The sequence below is a fragment of the Cucumis melo genome, chromosome 8 (assembly GCF_025177605.1).
Source record: "Cucumis melo cultivar AY chromosome 8, USDA_Cmelo_AY_1.0, whole genome shotgun sequence".
In the NCBI taxonomy this organism is placed as follows: Eukaryota; Viridiplantae; Streptophyta; class Magnoliopsida; order Cucurbitales; family Cucurbitaceae; genus Cucumis; species Cucumis melo.
Genome location: NC_066864.1, coordinates 29,017,234 through 29,024,281, shown reverse-complemented (window position 1 = coordinate 29,024,281; position 7,048 = coordinate 29,017,234). Strand labels below are relative to the sequence as shown.

The window sequence follows — 7,048 nt, the reverse complement described above, 5'->3', positions numbered from 1 at the left end:
AAGTGATAAGTAAAAAAAAATGATTTGAATTTTTTTTAAATAATAGATATTCTCATTAATGACTTTATTTTCCATTTTAATAAAAAGATAAGAAAAAAACATAAGATTTCATATTATTACAAAAAAATTTTACCTTTTTCTTTTTTTAACAAAATAAATTAATGAAATATCTTAACCGCGGCTACAATTAATAATTTAAAGAATAAAAAAAAATGTAGGATAAAATTAGGTGGCTACAAGTTGTATAAAAGCCACATCATTTGTAAACAATTTTGGAACTTTTCCTAAAAATGATAAATAATAATTTTGAAATAGTTACTATTATAACAAAAGTTGTTTTTAAATGTATTCAAACTTAGCAAAATTTGTAAACATAGTAAAATATTGATAGATTGCAACAAGTCGTGATAAGAAATAATTTTTCAGCTATTCAAAGATATCTACAGTTTGGTTAAGATATCTACAGTTTTATTGACCGAATTTTAATAAGAAGTAATCTATCTAAGAGACCGAACTTTAATAAGAAGTAATCGAAACTAAACATAGGAAAGCAAACAAACAATAACAAATGGGGGCAAAACTAAACAGAAACCTGTTCTAGAATAATGACTTTGTTAATCGATTAACCAATTAATTGTTTAAACCGTAATTAGTTTGAATTTATATTGACTATATAGACTTAGAAGTTTTATATCCAGATTCCAGGTATCCTTTTTCGAGCATAACCATTTCTAACACATCACCTGATAATTCATCTTCATATAATTAATTAATTGGAGCGACATCAAAATTCTTAATTACTAATCTCTATTAATCTCCTATCACTTTCATCATAACTGAAAAGTAGTTTAACATGCTAAATCTAACCTAAAGTCCCATCTCTCAAGCAAGACGTTAAGCAAATTTACATTCAAATAGTGACTAATTGTTCAACAACATTAAAATGTTGGAAAAAAAAGGTAAGAATGGCGAATATTGTTGTGCTGTGACGAACCACTACCCTAAAAGTAATTACGGCCGATCGAGACGCCAATCATGTTGCTGGTTGCTCTCTAAGGTTAACACAACTCCCCTACTTAAAAATACACTTGTCAGAATAAGGAATAGAAACAAAACCAAAACTCTCGATACAAAACTGAAATTGAAATGGAAAGATCAGAAATGGACTTAAGAGGAGACAAGTAATAGAGCTTTTTGTTTGGTGTTTAAGTGCTGAGAGACCCGAGCCACCACTAAATGTGTAGACTTGCCATGCAGATGTTCAAAGAGGTCAAAGCCAACTTTGGGGCATTAATTTCCAAAAAAGTAAAGAAATTTATGCAATAAAAATTGTTGTGAATTCGGACTATGATCGAGTAGAGTAAGATTGCAACTAAAGGAAATTGAAAAAGAGGGGAGAGGATAGAACACAAAGATTTTACATGGAAAACCCTTAAATAAGTTAGGGTAAAAACCACGGGCAGGGATAGAAGAATTCGATACTTGGCCATCAAGCAAATCCAATGACTCTAATTTGCCCTTGATATATGTGTATGATCTAATGGCTCCAAATATTCTAGAGAGACGTGAAAGATCCAATGGCTATTAGTCTTGGAGAAAGTGTGCGATCCAATAGTCCAAAATTTGTCTTCAAGAAACTTCTTGATAATTCAAGATAATTATTCAACAAAAATTACTTTTTTTTTGTACAAGTTATGCAATCACCACTAACATACTTTGTATTCCTCATAAAGTTATTTAGTATTTATACCCTCTCCCCTTTTCTAAATATTTCAAGAGGCGACAAGAAGAATAGCAAAATCTAAGGTTTACTTTGGATAAAAGGAAAATTTATTTTTAAATTGTCAAAATAGCAAAACAGTTAATTTCCACATAATAAATGGGATAACTATACCTTAAATGCCCCTACCTAATTTACAATATAGACTCCTAAATAAAATAGTAAGAAAAAACCACAAATACTCTGTAATTAATACATACTATGCACTCCTATCAGTTTTCTGAATTTCCCTCCCAAAAAAATAAACCATATTCTGTAAAGGCTTTCCGGTGCATTTGTTCTTTCGTTTTTTAAAGGCTTTTCGACGCATTTCCACCGTCGCTTTTCCACCGTAGCTTCCTCTTTCGTTTTTCCACCGTCGGTTTCTCTTCCGTCGCTTTTTCATCGTTTGCACGCTCTTCCTTTTTTAATCAGTTTGCACTACCTAAAGTATGGGTGAGTTGTTTCGTTTCATGCTTTTGATTCTTCTTCAACCTTTGGATTTTTCCTCTGTTTTCTGCATGTATCGGTAAAAAATACCGAGTTCTCAAAATTTTCTTCAAATTTTCTCCGGTTCTAACATTCTTCAAATTTTCAAATGACTTTTCACCCATATTTGTTTTCCACCCGCACAGTCGCTTTCCACCTTCTTCTTTTGTACAAATTTTCGTTTCCCTTAATTTTGGTTGGTTGGCAAAATTAAAGATAGATCACATTTTATTTGGCATGATTTTAGGGAGGGTTAGGATTTGATTTTAAACTTAAGTATTTCCATTATATTTGCCATAATTTTAGGGAATGGTTGAAATTTGAATTTGAATTTTACTTGAGATTTGAAATTTGAATCTTTTAAATGGTTTTCCGTTACTTTTTTAATGTTTTTGTTAATAGTTAATTATCGCATCATCTTTATCATTATTTTAGGAAGTATTCATTGCATTAAAATTTTAAGACGTATTCATTGCGTTAATAGTTAAAGTTTGAATATTTAATTATTGAAGGTAAAAATCGAAATAATTAGGGGATATTGAAACCAATTGAATATGTTTAGGGATCTTTGAAATAATATAATAATTTTTTTATTTAGTTAATCATTATCGTAAGTGGGTGTGTTCACAAATACACTGTAATCGGTTTGCACCACCCAAAGTATTGGTGAGTTGTTTCGTTTCACGCTTCTGTTCCTTCTTCAACCTTTGGATTTTTCCTTTTTGTTTTCTGCATGTATCGGTAAAAAATACGGAGTTCTCAAAATTTTCTTCAAATTTTCTCCGGTTTCTAACATTCTTCAAATTTTCAAATGGTTTTCCACCCGCACTGTCACTTTCCACCTTCTTCTTTTAGTACATATTTTCGTTTTCCTTAATTCTGATTGATTGTCTTTTGGTAAATCTTCTATTTTCGTTTTCCTTAATTCCAGTTGGTTGGCAAAATTAAAGATAGATCACATTTTATTTGGCATGATTTTAGGGAGGGTTGGGATTTGATTCTAAACTTAAGTATTTCCATTATATTTGCCATAATTTTAGGGAATGGTTGAAATTTGAATTTGAATTTTACTTGAGATTTGAAATTTGAATCTTTTAAATGATTTTCCGTTACTTTTTTAATTATTTTGTTAATAGTTAATTATTGCATCATCTTTATCATTATTTTAGGAAGTATTCATTCCATTAAAATTTTAGGACGTATTCATTGTATTAATAGCTAAAGTTTGAATATATAATTATTGAAGGTAAAAATCGGAATAATTAGGAGATATTGAAACCAATTGAATATGTTTAAGGATCTTTGAAAGAATATAATAATTTTTTTATTTAGTTAATAATTATCATAGGTGGGTGTGTTCACAAATACACTGTAATCGGATACGTGATATTTTATTTGATTTTTCGATCTCCTTAAATATACTGTACTTGAATATGGACAGTTCTCATCGTTAAGAGGTAATTTCGAACCAAAAAAGTGGAAACTATTTCAGGTAGTTAGTTTTGCCATAAAAAAAAACAACAGTTTTCTATTTTTCTAATTTCCATTCTTATATTTGCCATTTCCACGGATTCCCCATATTTCAATGTGGGACAAAGACTTGTAGTTCTCTTAATTTATTAATATTGGGTTTAAGGGACTATTTAAATGAGGGATTCATTAAGTTTTACTCAAATCTAGATATTTATTGGATTAAGAGTTTAAATTGGGACTTTCACTACAAGAAATTTGGCCTTTAATGTCGGTTTAATGTCACTTGGCGACCGACATCTTTGTAAGCGTTATTAAAGGCCTTTAATGTCGGTTGGGATTTAATGTCGGTTTATAACCGACATTAAAGATGTCTTTAATGTCGGTCTTTGAAGGTGTTATTGAAGGTCTTTAATGTCGGTTTATAACCAACATTAAAGCTGTCTTTAATGTCGTTTTTAAACCGACATTAAAGATGTCTTTAATGTCGCTTATGACACATCTTTAATGTCGTTTTTCCACCGACATTAAAGACACATTTAATGTCGTTTTTATACCCACGTTAAATATACATTTCATGTCGTATTTATAATAGTTTTTATGACGGCAAAATCGATATTATTTGAGTCGAATTACGTCCGGAAATGTTCGTCATCGTATATTGTAAAAAATAAAAAAATGGCTTGCACACTAGCTATAATGCCTACTACTCAATGCACACAATAATACCTAAAATTCCAGCAATGCACACAATAATACCTAGTTCACCCGCAATGCACACAATAATACCTAGTTCACCTGCAATGCACACAATAATACCTAAAATTCCAGCATACACTTCCATATAGAACTACAACAAATACACATCATCCAACACTTACATATAATCACATATCAATAAACACAACTATATTCAACACTATAAGTCCAACTACTCCAAATCCTCCAATATATCCACTTATATATAATCACACATATCAAACAACACATCCTACCATCCATGGCAAACCAATAATAAACACCTACAATGCATAAGATCCAACACTAAAATACAAGCACACTTTTCCATAATAGTACTACAGCAAATACGATCATCAAACACCTAAAATATCAGCACACCTTTCCACCCTTCTACATAGTATTACAACAAATAAAATCATCTAACTCCTAATCACATATTTAAATAAACAACCAACAACTGTAAGTGAAAACTCAAAAATATAAAGATAATATATAAGATCGTGATTTATAAACACAATAGAAAGTTCCTTCACTAACTAAAGTATAGGTACAAACTATCTAACAAACAACAATTAGTACGGGACCACCTGCCCTTCAAAAAACTATAGGACTGCCCGTCCCTACAAAAACTTAACTCGACCAACTACTAACCTAACTACAAAAATCAACTACTAACCTAACTACAAAAATCAACTACTAACCTAACTACAAAAAGCAACTACTTACACAAATCTGCTAACAAAAGCTGCCTATTCAGTTCGAATCTCATCAGTCTCCTCTTGCCTATATGCATTTTTGGTATTGAACTACACACAAAGAGAAAGATATGGAAAGTATGAGTTTGGATCATAAATTGTAATATGTAAAAAGTTAAAGTAGAAACTTACAAGGTTAGTAATAGAAGTACTAGAATTATGCACTATCTCATGTATGTACTTTTGCACGTAGTACCCGCACCCTACAGAATCCAATTGACGAGGGCACTGCATGTATATAAATTGAATACAAATTAATCTTATGTTTCATAAAAAATAATTACCTGTAAATGCAAATTACCTTTACAGGTCTCCATTTTGGAGTTGATCGATAGCGTTGTAGATCGTGTTTCGCTTGCCATGTCTTCAACCCTCTAAATATTTTGAAACATTAGAAGAAAAGAAAGTTAAATAAGAAGTAATAAAGTAAATACACTTACACATTTATGATTCCATGAATGTCTTCATTGACTTTACTCCGAAGAGAGTCCAAAACATAAACGCAATTTTCACGAAGATCGATAACATGCAACATCCAATGAAAACTACAATAAACAACATCTTCAATGTGAGTACACATTTAAGCTCAATGGAAATATATTAATGTGTTTCTCTTCTTTATTTACCCGGTATTATATGGAATTAGCACTTTCTGTTCCAAGTTAACTGCTTCTAGCTGGTTGGCTAAATTTCTGGATCGAAGATCACGATCTTTGATATGTGACGATATTTTTGATTGGTCAATGACAAAAAAATTCTTTGCACAGTCACATTTATCCCAAAGACATCTAAGTAAAAGCAACCATAGTTAAAATATCAACAAACTAACTACAACAGTGGTATTGGAGATAAAGATGAGTATAAGTTGTCTACTTACGTAATATACGCTAGTATACACATATAGCCGATTTCAACCATGCCGCAGTAATGCAACAAATCTTCACGAGCTAAATAAACAAATTTGTCACTTCCAAATATTAGCTCGTTCATTGGGATGCGAATCATGTCTACATCCTCCATGTTGTTCATGGCATGTCTATTTAAAAGCTTAATAATCCCGTTAACGTCAGTATAATTTGAAGGGTATACGACATCCTTCCTAGTTGAATGCTCCTATCACAACCAAGGTTCTAAATTCAAAATACATATACAAATAAAATCAAAACTTAAATAGTAAAAAAAGATACACACTTGTTTGTCATTGATCGTAGAAACAAGCCGACGAGGCCATTCTATAATGTTACCCAATGCTTGATTTAAAGTCTCTATCTTTCCCTTCACTGGATTGGGTTTAGTCAATTTTTCTCTCGTAACCACGTCTACTAGAACTTTAACATTGGGACATCCAATGTTATCCTCAACTATCGTGGCTACTGCAACAATATTATTAATGGATCCTATAGACAATTTGCATGGTGTTCCCTTTACAAATATTAAAAGCATAGTTAAGAACAATTGATCCTATATAGTTAAAAAACTAAAAGTGACAACAAAGTCAATTACCTCCACTCCTTTGTTGGTAGGTGTGTCCTCATCGGCATCAAGATCTATATTAATACTTCCAATGGATGACCTCGAGTGATTACTTCTCTTCTTGTCACTTTTGCATCTCGAGTCATCCTCTTCTTTATGACACATTTTCTCCTTCCCTTTTATTGTGTTGAAATATTGTGATTGAGAGACGAAAGCACCCACGCCTCTTACACGTCCACCGTGCTCCTTGGAACCCAATGCGTCAGTCAAGATGTCCTCATTTTTATTTGTTGCAACTAATTCATCCTATAAAACAATACAAGTATAAAACAATTCATCATCAGTTAGGTTAACAAAAGAT

The 7,048-nt window shown here is 31.4% G+C and overlaps 1 long non-coding RNA gene across 1 annotated transcript; it reads right to left on the bottom strand.

Annotated features, from left to right (window-relative positions):
* Positions 1 to 4,917: 4,917 nt before the first annotated feature.
* LOC127150456 (uncharacterized) lies at positions 4,918 to 5,583 on the bottom strand. The gene is made up of 3 exons (XR_007822771.1): positions 5,516 to 5,583; positions 5,347 to 5,442; positions 4,918 to 5,265 (listed from the first exon to the last, which is right to left on the bottom strand). It is a non-coding gene; the product is annotated as an uncharacterized LOC127150456 (long non-coding RNA).
* Between the last annotated feature and the right edge of the window lie 1,465 nt (positions 5,584 to 7,048).